The sequence below is a fragment of the Lolium rigidum genome, chromosome 3 (assembly GCF_022539505.1).
Source record: "Lolium rigidum isolate FL_2022 chromosome 3, APGP_CSIRO_Lrig_0.1, whole genome shotgun sequence".
NCBI lineage: Eukaryota > Viridiplantae > Streptophyta > Magnoliopsida > Poales > Poaceae > Lolium > Lolium rigidum.
This window is the reverse complement of record NC_061510.1, coordinates 256021709-256041381: the sequence shown is the minus strand read 5'-3', so window position 1 is coordinate 256041381 and position 19673 is coordinate 256021709. Positions and strand designations below refer to the sequence as shown.

General features: G+C 43.3%; 1 long non-coding RNA gene across 3 annotated transcripts; it reads right to left on the bottom strand.

Annotated features, from left to right (window-relative positions):
- Positions 1 to 3429: 3429 nt before the first annotated feature.
- On the bottom strand, positions 3430 to 9599 carry LOC124703319. Of its 3 annotated transcripts, none has more exons than XR_007003051.1 (5): positions 9520 to 9599; positions 8923 to 9201; positions 7266 to 7351; positions 4538 to 4577; positions 3430 to 3698 (listed from the first exon to the last, which is right to left on the bottom strand). It is a non-coding gene; the product is annotated as an uncharacterized LOC124703319 (long non-coding RNA). The 3 variants fall into 3 exon arrangements; XR_007003053.1 differs by lacking the exons at positions 3430 to 3698; positions 4538 to 4577 and adding exons at positions 6221 to 6305; positions 6435 to 6556; XR_007003052.1 differs by lacking the exons at positions 3430 to 3698; positions 4538 to 4577 and adding an exon at positions 6282 to 6556.
- Positions 9600 to 19673: the final 10074 nt, after the last annotated feature.

The window sequence follows — 19673 nt, the reverse complement described above, 5'->3', positions numbered from 1 at the left end:
GTCGAAACAAATATTAACATTCAGGGATGGTGTAAGCGAAGCCAGGTAGGATGCACAAGAGATTGATATTTGTACCATCACACCAGACTTCCTTGCACCACCCCTAGTGTACATGTGACCAAACATTCTAATCATCGGCACTAAAATGGAAGGAAGAGACAAGTGGTATCAACTAGATAGCATATGCCTCATACTTTGTTGGTCGAAACAAATATTAACATTCAGGGATGGAGTAAGCGAGGCCAGGTAGGATGCACAAGAGATTGATATTTGTGCCATCACACCAGGCTCGCTTGCCCCCCCCCCCCCCGAGTGTACAGGTGGCCAAACATTCTAATCATCGGCACAAAAATGGAAGAAAGAGCCAAGTGGTATCAACTAGATAGCATATGCCTCATACTTTGTTGATCGAACCAAATATTAACATTCAGGGATGGGGTAAGTGAAGCCAAGTAGGATGCACAACAGATTGATATTTGTGTCATCACACTAGGTTCACTCACCCCACCCCAGAGTGTAGTGATCGACCAAACATTCTAATCATCGACAAGTACAAATAAAATTAAAGACCAAATCATGTATAAAGAGAACCATGTACAGCATATACACATATATAGGAACATAGTATGATTCGAAGGGTCATGGACAAAAAAAATTCACCTACATTGCACATATAGTTGCTAGGTTTCATTGGTTCTGTGCATTAAAAATCATATGATTGAAACCATGGAAGGGACCATATATATGGTAGAAAATATAAAAAATGTTAGGCATTTAATTTGGGCTAATGTCATTCAGTATCTTTTACATACACTAAATTCATTTCCAATAGCATGAGAAAAGTTCATATATAGAGAGATACACCGCATCAACCTATTGCAGGTTCCTAATATGTCATTGCTTCACTGAATATAGTATACTCTCCCTAGTTTGTGGCTCCTCAGATATGATTATACATTGACTCCCTAGCCATGGAGTAGTAGTATCACTTTCAACAGACATAATAGGAGTCAGTGTAAATTGAAGATTAGAAGACATGTCAAACTATTTTTAGACAGTAGGTAGACACACCGTAATTTCAATCTGAATCTATCCCACTCCATTTAGGTTATAAATTTTGAGTGATAAACTGATAGCTGCAATTTGCAACATAACTAGGCCTAATGCTACAGTTGCCCGCATCGACTATTTCTGACCAATTAGCGAATGCAGGAGGATATAGCCCGCTATGTTGGGGATTTCTATGCAATCAGGTAGTGAAAGACATTACAGCAACATAATACATTGGACCAATGTCTCCGCATCTCACTTCTTTCTAGTTCATAAAAAAATGCAGCACTATCACTAACATATAATTATTGATTTGAAGAATTCTAGCAGACTTTGTCTTCTTGCACTACACACTAGTAGAAACAAGGGCTTTTATCCTGTCCTCGAAAGTGCTTTTGCACCGGATTTGGCACGGACCGGTGCTAAAGGGGTCATTAGCACCGGTTCGTGCGTTCTGCACATCCAGGGGGCATTAGCACCGGTTCGTGCGGGACCTTTTGCACCGGTTCGTAACACGAACCGGTGCAAAAGGGTTGGCGTCAGCCACGAACTCTTTTGCACTGCTCCCCACGCACCTCCACCCCCCCCCCCGTGGATCGCCTTTTTTAACACTGTAAAATAGAAAAGAAAATGATAGATTATTCAAAAAATAAAATCTTTTGAGATTCATGTATGTTATGCAACCTACTATTAGGGAAAATTAACAAATTTGAATTTTCACATTTATTGCAAAAAATGTTTGAAAAATGGTAAAACCGCATTAACTTTTGCATACGACGTCGAAAAAAAACGTATAATATATCAAAATCATCGTGGGAAGAAATTACATCCGAATTCACCCGGGTTTACCCAGTTAGCTAATTTTTAGATTTTGAAAATTCCAAATGAAAATATGAAAGCAGGAAGATTTTAGTTTTTTTCCAGAAATTTAGGATTTTATATTTTTATTTTTTTTAAAATTAAAATTAATAATTGCATCCTGCATAAAGATTGCTATTACTTTTAGCAAACTAGTACAAATGCCCGTGCGTTGCCACGGGTACGGTGCATAAATGTATCATCTGGCATTTTATTTCACAAATGTAATCAGTTTTCACCTCACACCTTTTTACCTCAACTTTGTAACGACATGCCATATTCCTTCTCTATCCAAAATCAAATTTTAATAATGCTTTATTGCATGTTGGGGATAATTTCAACATGAATCAAAATGTGTAGTTCATTTTCTGTTATCTATACTCGCTCTTATTTCAATTGCTTGTCAGTTGTTAATTGATATATCATCTTTATTAAAGAAAAATCAGTAATTCAGAAATTGTTACATGGACCAACAAATTGTGCAAAAAAATAAAGTCATCAATTCGTAATTATAAATATGATAGACGCATTTATGAGGAGAAATGATACACGTTTGTAGTTCCTTAGAACTTGCTTAGCCTCGTAGAAGCGCCTGAGTACGACCGTCGTAATGTAGTCATGTCGCGTGAATGCATCCAGGCGACAACATCTTTCTCGTACTCCACCTGTCTCTTTTGCAGCCTAGTTCCTGGCATTTTACTCCTCCACCGAAGGCACTTCACCGCCCATTATCTTTCTTGAGTTCTCCAACACTTAGCATAGACAAATCCACTTGCGTCGATTGATCTTTGTACCCCCATTGTCACCTCCGGTGATGTCAAGTCCGAATTCCACTACTTGCCAGTGCGTTGCTACGGGACAGCAAATTCTAGCGATTAAGGTATACAATTATTTGTGCAACTGTATTGTAATATAAACATATAGGATCCGCGTGCACATCAAACGGGATTAGCAACTTTCTCCCTCTCTCTGTAACTTTTGGTAGCATTAATATTCTAATTTTTTCTTAGGCATGCAATTTGATTTTTTAAATAATGTGATGATCACAAAAGAATTTTTAGTTTTGCTATTAGATGTGTGACTTCAAGTTGAATTTAAATTTACATAATGTAGCTTTAGCTAAGTACCCATACGTTGTTGTGAAAAGAAAAGGTCTCAAGACATAGCTGTCGTTTCTTTATAGCATCATAATACTTGTTGGTTACATCTCCGATCTGCATTCCTACTCTATATCTCTATGGTCCAAGCTGTTATAAATATTGAGAGAAAACACAATATCCGAATTAATTTGCTACTATTTTTCATGTGAATAATGAAAAGGTAAAATTACCATGGACATGTTAAGCCCCGTAAAATGTAAAATAACGATGGACATGTTAAGCCCTGTAAACCGGCAACAATAAGACATCGATTACCTACACATTATATACTGAAAAGATATGACGATTTATGACCAGAAAAAATAGAAGGACAAAACTGGCTTGAAACAACATTTCAATTTCTAGAGAGTTGGCATTAATTGTGTCAAATGAATGACGGAACACATGAAGCATAAGCTTGTTTGAACAAAAGCTTAGTAGTGCATCATCTTTTTACTTAGCATCTGCAAGAACAAGCCTTTTAAGTTACATGAGGTGAGGTCTAACCGATTATCTAAATTATAGTGTGTAGCATGTACATGTAACTACTCAGCCTAGTTCAGCATAAGACTTTTCTGTCAAGAATCAAGCAGCGAATTCTTAGGCAGTTCTCAGCCAATTAAACAGAAAAGGCCTTGGTGATTATCTTCGCTACATGAGAAGAAAACACAAACAACACAATTCAGTAGTTCAAAAAAACCATTTACCGGACAATACTTTAACTTTAACAAACTCCAGTGACCTTAATTGAGATCATATGGATTCAGAACCAAAAGCAATTTGTGTACGTTCCCGCACCATGTTTCTCTTCCCAAACAACCGAATTACCTTCCAATGATGAACTATTATAACTGTCGGTGTTATTAATTCTGATTAACTATGCCATGTCTCATGTGTAAGGCTAGAGAACCTAGTGAATTGCAACTAAATTAATTCAAATGGCAAAGCATGATTTAGAGATTTGGATGTACTACTGAACAGCAAATGAAAGATGAAATAGTATAGCACCAGCCATGCCTAGGTTCTCTATAAACTAAATTGTGCAGGGCACAGGTCCACCTTATACATAATCATACAAAGATTTAAGGTTTTCATTTTATTAAGCCACAAACCATTCAGATTAACAGGATAAAGTAAAAAGAATTTCAGAAACTACCTATATTCTGCAACAATCTATACTACTAACATAGTAACAGGGGTAAATAAATCGTGTGCTCCCAAATTATATACCTAGAAATAGTGACAGTCACTAAACTGCAAATTACAGAAGGCTCAAATTATTCACCCAGTCAATGAACTGAGTTATGTGCAGTAAAAAAATTGAGCAGAGCCTAAGCAGCACTCCTTTTCCCCTTTATTATGAAAAATAGCACAATTGCAATTCATAGACCTTAATATAACCACAAAGAGAATCAGCTGCCAAAATCCCATGTAAAACTAACATGGGCTTCTCTGAAACAAACTGCAAAAGATAGACTCAATAGTTTTACCTAGCTCCTCATGATCCCCCTGCGACGCTGCACTCATATCCTGAAAGTAAAATAAAAACAATAGACAAGTTACTAAGGAAGCAAACAATATTGTGCAAAATTGGCCTCTAATTATTCTTACTCAAAGGTTTCTTCTCAAATAATGACTTCTAAAAATAGTGGGTAATTCATGAGCAGATGCACTTAAACTTTCCCCATTTCAGAAATAAAAGAGAACTTGTATATGTGTGCATCATTACTATTTTTGTCTCCTCAAGTTCACCTTTTTATTTACTAACAAGATCCGTATATGTATACACCATTGTTGTGAGTACGATGTAGTGCAGCTGGTGAAGTAGTATAAAGTAATGATCGTAAGTGTGCACGTGCAACCCACGTCTCAATTCCAAGTAATACAAATTCCAATAACAAATATTTATAAACTACAAAATCGCTCTTTTATAAGTAGTTTAGATACAAGGGTGGACACTCTTTTTTGATCTTTCATATTATTTTGGTATGATGTAACCGAGCCTCAATTACCAAATCAATTTCCATATATGTATATTCCTCTATGAAATTAATTTTCTTGCTAAAATAAGTTATGAATAATTAGATTATTAAATTACCGCTGAATAGTACTGATTGCACAAAGCATATACGACATACTGAAGTCACCACTCATTTACTGAAAGTCTGCAAAGGCTTCTTTGAGAACTTCATTGCCAATAGATCATGCTGCGACGAAACGATCTCGGAGATATAACATGTACGAACGTAAATATTTTCCTATTCTGAAAATTTCTTCAGCCTACAACTGCTTCGAAAACCATGCATGGTCATATTGGGTCCTATTCATATTGAGCGTGCATGGTAGCTTCTATAAAGAGAATATGCAAACATCAGGACTCACATGCTTCAAGGAGGTACGGTGGCCTTTAATGCAAGCCAAGTAGTGACAGAACAAGGTGTCAATGCTCAATGAAAGAATTTTATCATAAGGTAAAACTTTATCAAGTTCATTTTCAGAAACTCATCATGGGACGAAATGTAAAATGAAAATCGAGATGTGTACATGTCAAGTATGTCATTTGTGCACAATATAACATTTCTTTAGCTGCATATACTCTTTCAAAAAAAAGATCACATTGAAAGCCAAAATCTTTTTATAACCTTCTTCCCAAGTGACAAATTCCATCTGGAACAACAATTGCAGAAATTGTAGTGCCATGTTCATTACGAACTATGCCATAATTGTTTGGCTGAATATGTAGGCCATTTTCAAAATATTTTGGTTCGAAACTTGCAGCTGCTGGAGGGAGATAAAACATGCTAGGAGATCAGTAGGCTTACAAAGGTGGGGTGTGTGGTGTAAACTTTTTAGGTTGTTCGTAACAATAAAAATATGATGCGCTGTCCGGCCCCTCCCCAGACCCCGCTCAAAGCGGGAGCTTCATGCACCGGGCAGCCCTTTGGTGCACTCTTGAAAACAATTGACACAACCATTATATCATTCCAGTTACACCATAATTCAATAGTATGAACTATAATATCTGACGTGTGAAAATAGCTCGGCGCTGCACTCATCTAGCCTATGCATTACTGCCAAAATTCACGTAACCTAACATTTACTAAGAAAAACAAAAGCCTAATGTCTTGCTTACAAAATCTTACCTCACTAAATAATACTTAAATCATCTGCCGCTGTTGTGCTGCTCCCAATGCACAGCTAGTATTCTGATACAGGTATAGTTGGGGAGTGTGGAGCAACAGTACGCAATTCAGATAGCTGGAAACCAAATTGATTCATACTCTATCAGGTAACTAATATTATATCATAGAAAAAACCGCAAAAGAAAGTGGTCCATATTTGAAATTGCATCAGCGAACAATGCATAGAAGGGAAGAGTAGAGACACCTGAGCTTAGCAAGGACGCAGTTTAAGATAAAAGACTCATGTATCAATGAACCCACATGGCTGCTACCAATGCTTGTAGGAGAGGACAGAGTCCGGACGTATGGATCAGATTAGAAGAAATTCTGAAAATAAAATTTGAAATTCGAACATACATAAACAACAATCCTCAGTTATGTATCATTATCGAGCAAAATGCTAATAACGGGCTGTGTTCGAGAAAATTAGGCCATACAAACTACACTGCAGAACATGCATTTTTAGTTTGGTAGTATAATAGATACATCTTCCTTTCAGGGTATTGGACAAAATACTAAGGGAGATTGCGTCCAAGAAAATTTAGGTGACACGAAGTTCCAAACTCGGGCTCATCTGTTGTCCATGAAGTTCCTTAAGCTATAAATAAAAATATATTCTAATGCTCAATAAGCATTTCCTGTACTATTTTAATAAAATGATGCTCTTTGGCCCTTCTTGTTTTCTGTTATAAAACAATTCATGCATCATCCGATATAGCAATATAGTAGACCATTTTGACTACTGTATCTACTACTACCAACTTACCGACTAACAAACAGAACCACATTCGACTTGAACTTACTTCGCTATTCTAAACTCTAACAGTGCTACTTGAAACTACAAAGATGGTGCACCAGTGAGAGATGCAACACTTCGAAGAATTTGTGTTGAATATCCAAGAACACCTCCACACAGTTATGAACTGATCACGGGACTTTTTGACATGAATACCTTTGTACAACCAGGACATGAAAACCAAACGGCCGAGTTTTGCTCTTTGTAAAATGGGAAGAAGCTTGCACAAAAAACATTTACCTTGGGGGTGCAGCATATGTTCCCTGGATTCCTTGGATAATATGAAGCAACACCATACTTCTCAGCTATCTCACATACATGTAGACCTAAATAAACAAAACAATTATGGTAAATAACAGCTAAGCAAGAAGAAAGTGAATGGCCATGTCAAGGGGAAGATGACTCTTATGGACATGCACTAACTTCAATCATGTTCTTTTCTAATGCCCTTTTCGCTATTGATCCATACATAAACCAGCAAAAATGGAAAAGTGAACAATGGAAACTGAGTAAGTGGGCACATATTGGTTTATAGCCTAATCTGATTGCAACAAATATATCAGATGAGAAACCATAACAGCTCGTTTGGCTCCCAGGTATTCATTTCATTTGGTATTCCAAATACGCACACATGTTTGGTTGCCACACAGTTTTGCAAATGATTCTGGAATTTAATATGAAATTGCTACATTATCACATATATGTGAGCATGAGATGAATTGCATCAACTATTTTTTTCATAACTTTATGAACTCAGAACTATCCTTCTCCTACAATACATATGTTGAGTACTGCAACTCCGATAATAAAGAACCCAGCTACTGCCCGGTTCCGTCTCTTCCTCTTCTCATGAAATAACTCTAGTGGTAGATTAGTCATCTACAATGAGTATAGTAGAGAGAACTAATTGAGTGTAAAAATAAACCAATAGATGGATATCCTACACACACGGGAAAATATAAATAAGCAGGTGACAAAAAATGCAATGACAAAGAAACTAATCACTTCATTATTGACAATAGATGCATATCCTACACCCTGTCCAAGAATGGGATCACGCAAGCAAGCAGATATAGTGATCTGTGAAATCTCCAGAAATTCTGAGATAGGAACATGATCTCATTATCACGATATTTTAGAGCTAGCAAAACATATGTGTTATGTGTTTACGGGGAAGCAAATGAGGCAACTACCGGGGACATTAGAGATGTACATCAAATTGCGGACAACCATGTACATTAGACATGTCAGGTTTGTAAGTAAATTCAAAACTAAGTACATGAGATGTCGGGTTTGAAAAAGAACTTCAATGAAATGGCGCCGCAGAAAAGTAATTCAAGTCATCTTGCACGGCAATACTAAGTACCTTCCCAGTCTTCACGAATAAGCAGGGTCATGAATTGTAATGAAAGGCTGAAATTTTAGCCTCATCATTCTTTCACAAATTAAATACTGGTGCCCATATCAAACTACATGACCTTCTAACCAAGCATTTATATTCACAGCCATAGAGAGTAGTGGAATAGAATTGGTGAAATAATGAAAAAGTCAAAAACCACAACAATCCTGAGAAATGAATTAAAATTATTCAAAATTTCTATCAGGAGACCTTACTGGCAGCTCAAAACACTTCCACACAAATAATGAACACCTACATTACAAAATAAATTGCGGCTAAATATCACATGACCTTCTAACCAAGCATTTGATCCGCATAATTTTAACTATCGTATTTTTGAGTCAGAATATTGTCAACTGCAGTTGTAATCTGGGAAGATAAATCCATGTAAAAAAAAGCAAGGAGTTCGGTGTACACAGCTAGTTCTTGCTCAACCACAGTACTAATCAACATGCCTATTCAATCAAGGCGTTGCGGAAGAGCAAAGATAAATCCAACCCATTATCTTCGGCATAAAGCATATCAAGTGACAGATGCTCGCCTGGAAATCCATCGCCATTGAAAAAATGGGAGGAGCAAAAATTATTCAAAGTGAATTGTGAAAACTTTAAGCTGAAGGTGGTAGAAAATGAGCAAGAGCAGAAATGGAGAGGACAAAGAATGAAAAATGAGCTGATAGGCAAAGACACCTCCAACTACAGTCATACTCAGATTGGAATTTTCTTAAGCTTCCATTCAAGTAGCATATTGTCCATTACACAATCTAAAGCCACTTCCCTGAAACAAGAAGATGTATCAGTTATTCATATGAAATCATAAAAAGAAATAGCAAATGAACCATCATGAGTTGGAGTTGTTGCCCAGATCCTAGTTCAGGTTCAGTACAAAATGGACCTTTATGGCAGTTTTTTCCTGTAAGAAGCCTGAATTTGTTTAGGTAATTCTCAATGCATCAATGCAAACACATAAATAAGAGTGGAGTGTCCAATTAAATCATATAACCTAGGAGAAGTCTATTTTATTTTCACAACATGGCACATTCAACGAAAAATCTATTGCCACTGAATGCACTATGCAGCTGCCAAAATTTCATACCTTGCAATTTGGGGCTCCATGAGCTTTCACGGCAGATGCTTGAGATTTGTAGATTGATCCATTTTTAGACATAGCATCCTCCATCCTGGGGAATCCAACATATGTACAGACTTAGACAACATCAATGCAGGCCTAGAAAAAATTATTTGTTGCAACAACTCCTATAGCGCATCAACAGAAAATTTTGGAGGCAAAGCCGTCATGTTATTCACCTGAAGTTAAGGTCACCAGCTGCTGCGAGCTGGAGATGAAGGGCATCGGTGCCGCAAGTTTCATCCCGTGCGCCATGAGCTCGTCAAGCACCGCCTCCAAGATCAGCAAACGTCGGCCCCTTCTCCCCTTCGCCGCCTTCCTCGCCAGCCGCCACCTCCTGCTTGGGGTCGCCCCAGACGCTGAAATCGGCCGTGATGCGCCGTTGGGGGTTCTCCGTGCTGACCTCGATCTCGAGCTGCTGGCTACCAGTCGTCGTGGCGGCGTCTTGGCGGTGAGGGTGATGTAGGGCGGGGGCGAGCGAGGGCCAGCGCGCGCCGTTGTCGTCGTTGTGCTTGGAGATTTGGGGGTGGCAGGCCTGGGACAGAGGACGGGGGACGACAGGGTAGAACCCTAGCCCGGACGCACATCTCCTCTCTCTTGCTTGTTTCGGACGACCTGGGGTGGAGGTTGCCAGGCGGAGCGGACGAGTAGGCGAGTAGCCAAGATTTTGGGCCAGGCCCATAGGAGCGATGCGCGACGAAGGTAGGACGTAGGTAGGTGGGACGACCAAAACTACAAACGTATTGGGCAGAATAAGGAACCAATTGAGTCTTTTTAAGTAGTAGAGATTATAAGATTTTCAAATTTTTAAGTTTTAGGTTTGGCAAAAAAAATTAAAAATTAAAAAATTGAAAATAATTAAAAATAATACAAATTATAAAGTTAATGTTTATTTATTTATTCAAGATTATTATTACAACATTACTTTGGTTTATTAAAATAATTATTTGAAATTCGAACAATAAAAAATATGACATCGATCGACATGTTAATAGGATTGATATGATACTACTATCACATACATGCGCGCGAAGCACTTGGATGCGGGATGGAAAGGAACTTGGAAGTTAAGCGTGCTAGTGCTAGAGTAGTGGGAGGATGGGTGACCGAGCGGGAAGTTTGAGCACGAGTAAGTAATTGGACTAGAGATAAGGGTAGTTAGAGACTAAACTTGTGAAGTAACTAAAATATTAGAAATTCCGAAAAAAGAAAAAAAGGAGTAGAAAATAATTCGAAAAAGTGTTTTTCTGCCGCGGCAGCGTTTTGGAACGTTTTTCTGCCGCGGCAGACCCTTTTGCACCGGTTCGTAACACGAACCGGTGCTAAAGGTCCTCCCGCTCGGACGCCCGGGAGCCGCCACGTGGTGCCCCCTTTAGCACCGGTTCGCAACTGAACCGGTGCAAAAGGGGGGGGGGCTTTTGCACCGGATGCTTTGCACCGGTTGTGCATCCGGTGCATATGGGCCTTATCAACCGGTGCAAAAGCATCATTTTCCACTAGTGACAATTGGTTCGAGGGTATAAGGGTTGCACATATCATAACTATGAATTGGAAATGAGACTCTTTTTGGATCACTAACTATAAGTTACCTCAGTAATACGGAGATAATTGGAGAATTCTAGCCTTTTTGGATCACTAAAACAAACCAACCCAAGCAAAATCAAATTGTGTCCTCTTTATTTTCTTTCTTGAGTTGCGGTAAATCCCTCTAGACTTTTTCATCTTTCTCTAGTTACCTAATATCGACTAACTCGAAGTAGATTTTCAATTTTTATACAATATTTCATATTCAAACTTTACATCACATATTTATATGAGTCTCATCATGGAATACATTGATATGCTCTTAGTTTCATCAAGAAAATAAGCTAACAACAGTTTATTTTGTTTAACCATGAGAAATCCAGTGCGTATTATTCTTTCGTTCTCTGGATTTCTCCAAAATGGTATTTTTTTTCTAAAAACGAAAGCGGGTCCTAGATGCATACGATTTTTGATACGACACAGTTTAGCACAACACATACGGCAGGGGTCACTGACGGCAGGTAAACAGAGGAAGTAAACAGAGGAGGGGAGGGGAGGGCTCACTGACGGCAAGGGTCGAGGAAGAAGTAGACAACGACAGGGGATGAGGAGGAGGACGCGCGGCTCCTCTTCCTCCTCGATGCGGCGGCTCGCCCAAGTCCTCGATGTGGCGGCTCCTCCTCCTCCTCCTCGATGCGGCGGCTCCTCCTCCTCCACGCCGAAGCGGGTTCTGCTGCTGGTGGCGGGGATGCGTGGAGCGTTGAGGCATGCGGCCATCGCGGAGGAAGGCGGCGGTGGCGGCAGCGCGCTCCATTGCCGTCGCGGAGGAAGCAGGCGGCGGCGGCGCACGATTTGAGCGTGGAGGGGTACGAGGGAGGGAGGTGTACGGCCGGGGATGATATAAGGGGTTTTATTTCTGTGGCGCACGAGGCACGGTTCGCCATAGAATGTCTTATTTTTGTGGCGCACCAGCACCAGTGCGCCACAGAATGTCTTATTTCTGTGGCGCACTGGACCTGGTGCGCCACAGAAATAGTGAAACCAATTATTGGGGCTGACAGGATGTGGGCCCCACCGAGTTTCTATGGCGCATGGGCTTGTGGTACGCCATAAAAATAAGCTATTTTTGTGGCGCCATAGAAATTATTTCGGTGGCGTATGAGTAGATGGTCCCACAAAAATAGAATCCCATCTATAAAGCTTTTCCAACTAGTGCTCCTCCTCTCCCAACTGTATGGCGGAGCGGCCTGTGGAGAACACCAGCCGCATGCATAACCGGTGATGCAGGTTGCTTTTTTTCTAGAGAGAGGGGAAAAGAAAGGGTGTGATCTGATAAGTGGTTCTCTAAATTTTACAAAAAATTCCAGACCTAGAAAAGTCTATCGTGTGTCTCCTTAGATCATTTTCCTGGTGCCACGTCATCCTGACAGCTAGATCCACACGTCAGTTTGTCCATTAAATCATTGTTAGGGCATGTACATTAGTTTAGACAGATGGTGTCTGTAGTACTAATCCATGTCATATATAGACGATGTTATAGACAATGTGTACAACAGTTTGTCCGTAAGTTGCATATTTTTAGCCATAACCATATGTGAGTATAAGTTACAGACACCCTCCATACAATAGCAAAATCGCAGTCTGTAAGCTGTCTGTAAGAATGCTACAGACTGTCTGCAACTTTACAGACAGCCTCACTCTCTTTCCTTATTCTCTTTCCTCCACATCATCAAAATCACATATAACCACCACTTACAGACAACTTAGTCAGCACCATTGTACATGCCCTTAGTCAGTGTTTTTTCTCGTTACGTGCCAATTTTGAAGTGCTCGGTTTTGAAACTCTACCGTAAAAAAGAGTGAAGTCTGAAATAAACCTTAAAGTTGTAGACGGTGTCTAAATCAAACCTTGAACTCCTAATCCCGGAAATCACTACCCTATACTTATCAATCCTGGTTATTTTTTGCTTTTGGATAGTTTCCAAACAGGTATCCTGTGACGTGGCCAGGGAGTCTCATCTGCATCGTCTTCATGCGATCAGACTGCAATGGAACCAGAGGCTCAGCGACCGAACGACGGAAGAGCCCTCCCCGGCGTTCTCACCTCCAACTTCCCTCCATCCCCGGCGTCCTCTCCTCCTCCACCGAATCACTCAATCCCCAGTGTCCTCTCCTCCTCCACCGAATCCACTCAATCGTGCATGGCGTGGAGCTCGCCGGCGCCGCCTGGACCTCAAAGGCCCGGCCTGCAGCGCGTGACCTGGACCACAACGGCGGCCTTGAGCGCAGCGCGCCGCATGGACCTCGACGGCACTGCCTGCAGCGTGGCGCGCGACGTAGACCTCGACGGCGGCGCGCGATCTGTAGCTGGACGGCGCACTCCATCTCGCGCTGACCTTCTGGGTTCGCCGCCGTCAGCTTGATTTTGAAAACGTGCGCTCGCCTTCAGGTCCTTGGCCTAGCTTCCCTTGGTGGCCCAGATGTGCACGTTATCGGCGGTGCAGCAACGACGAGCTCACCGTTGCGTGCGTTCTGCTCGTTGAAATGCTCGGCCGTGGCATGAGGGTGACGAAGAGGAAGGGGGCATCCGAATATGTTGACCGGCATGAGGATGCCGAACAGCACTGACCCCAGGGTGACTGCTGCCGCATCAGCAAATTTCGAATGGAAACGAGCTTCATGAAGTAAAGACCGGGAATAGTAAGCTCAGGGTGCTAATATCCGGGATTAGGAGTTCAAGGTTTGATTTAGACACCGTTTACAACATCAAGGTTTATTTCAGACTTCACTCTTTTTTAAAACCCTAGCCACAATTACGATGTTTTTTTGTAATTTTCTCAACCACGCAGCTACAACTGCATGAAACAATGGGTTTGCCTATATCACAGTTCACTTAAACATTTCTAAATCTTAGCCACTTTCTTCAGGATCATTGGATCTCCATCAACAACATACAGCCACCATCGCCAGTCTGGCCACCCGCTTCGGATATCCCGTCTAAACCCAGTCCTTCTTCGGCGCCGGCGAACTCCCCCATCCCCAACACCCACACCTGTCATCCGGCAGGCAACACCGCGGCCATCCGCGAAATCCCGTCTCAGCCTTGGCTCTTCTCTATACGAAACAGATCGACTGGAATTTGGCACAATTCCAGTTGCCTGTGATATAGCAATCCTATAATTGCGAAAGGACACGTATAGTATACTTGAACTTGAGATCGGTTGCGCTCGACCTCGTCCCCCCGTTGCGCGTCGCCGCTTCCTCCTGTAGGCAGGTTTCGCAGGGAGAATGGCGCATGGTCGTCTCGGACACGGCCGTCTCCAGGCCTGCGACGGCGACCACTCCAGGCCCGATGCTCAGCGCCGCCGCTGTGCTTGCAGACGTCGCCTCTGGCCTGCTGCCACCGTCATCATCCTTGGAGCCTGCATCCCCTATGCCGGCGCCGGTCGGTTCTTCTCCTGACGGCGAACCTGCCTGTCTCCACGCACTTCCGTCGCCGATCGCCCTGCATTAGGTTCCTCGTCCAGCTGCGGTTGCCCTTGTCGCATCTCTCACTGCTATTGTCGGCATCGCTGAAAAGTCGACAACCATAGAAGGCTCCATATCCTCCGATGTGCTCCTTCCTGCTGATGCAACGCTGCCTTTTTCGAGCGTGCTCTGGGATGGTTCTCTGAGTTATAATGAAGATGACGATGATGATGGCTCCGACGAGGAGGTGTTGGCCCCGATGACGCCGCCAGCTACCAACAGCTCCTCTCTGGCCAGCGACCCTGCCGTGTTGGTCGAGGGGCTCGGCGCCTTTTCACTATCGCCGGTTGCCTCGGGCGGACCTGCCGAGGTGCCCCTTGCCGATGCATTGCCGACCCCGAGGTTGCTTCGGGTTGCTTCTTTGAGCTCTAACTAGGATGACGATGATGAAGAGTTGGTTCCGCAGTCGCCGTTGGTCGGCTTGGTACAGGTTGAGGAGGTGCATGCGGAGCCCTGCGGCGTCCTCTCTGCTTTTGATGACGCTCTTGGTGTCGATGATAATTGTCTTTGTCAGTGCGGTGTTGGAGTGTCGTGCTGGAGTTAATTCGTGTTGGCTAGTGTGAGTGCGGCCCTCTTGTTTGGGTCATTGTTAGGCTTGGTCGCGAGTGTGGGCGTGGTTTATGTGGGGTTGACCTGGTTTTCGCCCGGTTTTTTTTAAAAAAATAGGCACCTCCTTCTTAATTAATGAACAGGCAAAACTTTTACATTCCTTAAAAAGAAACTTGAGATCGGTTCACTACGGGATGTGTCAGGGTTGCCACCGTTTCCGGTTCTAGTCAGGTCTTTTTGGTCCCGTTGCAATGCAGGGACGGAAAAAAACCTTGCGCTACCGAGTTCGGACCCGCTCGCATCCTGGGCAACCTGGGACAAAAGATTGAAAAGCGACGCCGCCCAATCGTACAAGTCCATATAAGCATCCAGCACACCAATAGAACCCTACAAGAGCCGCCTAAATTAACCCGCCGCCGCCGTTTCTCCTTGGTCTTCGCGTCTGGTCTCCGTGAAGCCGGCCGGTTACGGAAGCCTGCAGCCATCAGCCATGGACCAGACGGAGGACCTGCCCGCCGACGCGCTCGCCAACATCCTCGGCCGCCTCAAGGCGTGCGACCTCGCTGCGTCCCGCTGCGTCCGCAAGGCGTGGCGTGCCGTCGTCGACGGCCACGGCCTGCTGCTCCCGCACGTCGTCCCCCACTTGGTGCAGGGCATCTTCATCAACTACATCGACTACGAGCACCCGCACTGGTTCTCGCGCCCCTCAGCTCAGAAGCCGGTGATCCACGGCAACCTAGACTTCTTGCCCGGCTACACGTCGCATTCTGGCATGAGCGATATCCTTGATCACTGCAATGGCCTCACTCTCTATGAGGATTTGAGGAAGCTCTGGGTGGTCAACCCCGCCACGAGACGCTGGGATCTTATCCCCAGCAAGAATGACGGCCGCAACCACCCATACCTTGCGTTTGACCCTGCGGTCTCACCACACTATGAGGTGTTTTCGATCCCCGATGTACCTAAGAAGGCGGTACCACCAGTGCCTGACGAGCAAGAAGACCCACACAATTCCATGGAGTGGCCACCGTCCTTGTGGATACTAGACGTGTTCTCGTCTACTGTAAGGCAATGGCAGAAGAGGTCATTTGTCCGCCAAGACGACGCTGCGGACACAGTGACAAGCGTTCAAGCAGATCCATGGAGTCCTGAAAATAAGTGTTTTGGTGGTCCGAGGTGGCGCTACAGTGTATACTGGAGCGGATCACTCTATGTGCATTGTCGTGGTGCGTTTGTTGCAAGGTATCACCATATTTGCAAAATTATACCTTCTCAATTCTTGTATCACTATATTCTCTTATGTGAATGAATCTTACTGTTGACATTTTTTCTCACTGAACGGATATTTGCAGGTTCTCCTTGTCAAGTGGCAAGTACCAAGTTATAAAAATGCCACCAGATGTTGGGGAAAGCAAAAATGCACAATATCTTGGGAAATCGAAAGAAGGAGTGTCCCTTGCAACAATATGCGATAATTATCGACTCAGGGTTTTTAACCTTGTTGAATCAAACGGGCAAATGGATTGGGAGCTGAAGCATAATGTTGGTCTTCATCCATTGAAATCATTAACGTTCCGTGACTTTAGAGGATTCAAGAAAACATGGACCTTAGATGATGAAGTTGAAGATGATGATGAATATGATGATGATGATGATGATGATGATGATGATGATGATGATGATGATGATGATGATGATGATGATGATGATGATGATGATGAGGGGGAGGAGGAGGAGGAGGATGAAGAAGAAGAAGGAGAAGGAGAAGAGGATGAAGAAACGGAACACGATGAGGGAGAAGAAGGAGAAATAGATGAAATGCATATGGAATGGAACTCTGACAATGATAATATTCTGAATACTGAAGATGATGATGGTGGCTGCTTCGATAACCTCTACTTTCTTGGGTTTCACCCATACAAAGAGGTGGTATTCTTGGGCTATTCACCATTTATAGCAGTGACTTATGATTTGAGAAGCTCGAAGATACAGTATCTTGGCAAAATGCGCCCAAAAGATTACTACAGTGCGCATACAAATGGAATGTACGAAGCATATTTGTACACCCCTTGCATGATTGGGGACCTTCAAAAGCATGTTTCGATGAGTCATCGCAGAGATTCTAGCATTTTGGGAGCAAGGAGATTAAGCATGTTTTAACCAGTCATCGCAAAGAGGCTGCAACATTTTGGTAGAAAATACATTGATAAACGATACCCAGTTGTGTTTTGGGGTTTGGATTTGTATTCTTAGCGACCAATCACCGCTTCCAAACTGATCGTGGTCTGTTATATGCTTAACACTTCTGTAGATTATTGTTTCTTCTCGTAAGGTTCTGCTTAAATGGCAAGAAGACATAGCCGCTTGCATTTTTCTCTGATACCTTCAGCTATTTAATCACTTTCATACATGCATAGGTAGACACGTGGCTTTGTATTCCTGTAAATTTGCACCGTTTTAGTTTTATTAGGACCTGCCATGTTCTGGAGTTGCTTTTTTTTTTCTGTGCTTTCCAATTCTGAAAGTAATTGATTTCGATAGCTTGGCTGGACGACGGACTCGCTAGTACCACGACTTCAGCGTCTGGAACACCGGCCTGTGCGTCCAGATCACCAGACCGCTGGTAGCCGAATCTGCTGGCACCAAAGGGGTATCGACTGAAGTCTGAAGATGCATATAGGTAGGTTGTAGGATGCAGTTGTTTTCTGACGTCTGAACATGTATACATGTGTCTAAAATGCCACCAATATATTCAGTTTCTGCGTCGTTTCTGTTGTTATATCGGTGAGATTGTGAGAAATAACAGGGAAGTAATTACTCCGTACAATACATAAAACCACAGCTATAACCTGTTTGTAATACTTGCTCTGTCCTTGATCTCTTCTATAAAGGTTAAGGCTGCCTAAACGCCTGCTGAAGTTACAGGTAAAGAACACATATACTCCGTAGCTAGGATGCAGGCAGCACGAGATGTTCCATGGTTTCCACCGTCTCCCAAGTTCGATTCTGGTCACTCTGCGCTGCAGAAACGCCTCTCCGCTACCGAGTTGGAATTGGCTGGCACTCTGGGTAACGTGGGCAAGATTGACAAGCGTCAAGCGACGCGGCCCAATTGCACAAGTCCATATAAAGCATCTGGCCCTGCTGTATATCTCTGCTTTCTCTAGCAGAATCCTACACGATCGGCTGGGTTGCTCTGCCGCCGATAGGCACCGCCGCCGTATCTCTCGGTTGGTCTTCGCCTCTGCTCTCCGTGAAGGCGGTCGCGGAAGGCAGCCATGGGAGCCCTGTCTGACGACGCGCTCGCCGACATCCTCGGCCGCCTCGAGGCGTGCGACCTCGCCGCGTCCCGCTGTGTCCGCAAGCCGTGGCGCGCCGTCGTAGACGCCCGCGGCCTGCTACTCCCGCTCGTCCTCCCGCACTCGGTGCACGGCATCTTTGTCAACTACATCGACCACGAGCGCCCGCACTGCTTCTCGCGCCCCTCGGCGCAAAAGCCCATGATCGACTGTAACTTCTTGCCTGGTTATACGGAGGATTTTAACCCTATCGTGGGCTCGTGGCCTCGTGGGTCACTGCAACGGTCTCTTGCTCTATCAGAAATATATTCAGCTCTATGTGGTCAACCCCGCCACGAGACGGTGGGACCGTCTCCGCTGCAAGAATGACGACCACCACCCATATCTTGTGTTTGACCCTGCCGTTTCACCACATTATGAGGTGTTTTTATCCCAGATATACCTAACAGGAAGCAAGAGAGGCAAGAAAACCCACCCGGTTCCATGAAATGGCCACCGTCGCTTTGGATGTTAGACGTGTTCTCATCTGGTACACGGAAATGGCAGAAGAGATCATTTGCCCGTCAAGGTGAGGCCGTGGGGACTGTGATTAGTGTTCGAGTAGACCCATTGAAGCCAAAATCTGTGTCTTTTGGTGGCCCCAGGCGGCGCTATGGTGTATATTGGGGCGGATCACTCTACATGACAGCATTGTCATGGTGCATTTGTTGCAAGGTATTATATCTGGCGCATCATTAGAAAATTACCTTCTCCAGTCTTGTGTCTCTAGTTTCTTTTATGTGTGAATCTTTCTATGCAAATACTACAACATAAAAAGTGCCGACAGTTTTTTTTTCAATTAATTGATATTTGCAGGTTCTCCTTGTCAAATGCCAAGTCGAGGTTATAAAAATGCCACGAGGCATCGGAGAAAGACAAAATGCACAGTATATTGGGAAATCGGAAAAAAGGGGTGTCCCTTGCAACACTAAATGATGATTATCGACTCCAGGTTTTTAACCTCGTTGAATTAGATGGGCAAATAGATTGAGCGCTCGAGCATAATGTTGATCTTAAGCCATTGCCATCAATAATGTTGAGTGACTTTGAAGAATTTAAGAAAACCCGGACCTTAGATGGTGATGTTGATGTTATGATGATGATGATGATGAAGAAGACAATTGATTGGGGAGGAGGGGGTCCAGAAGAAGGAAAAGCAACAGGAAGCGATGGCATGCTAAG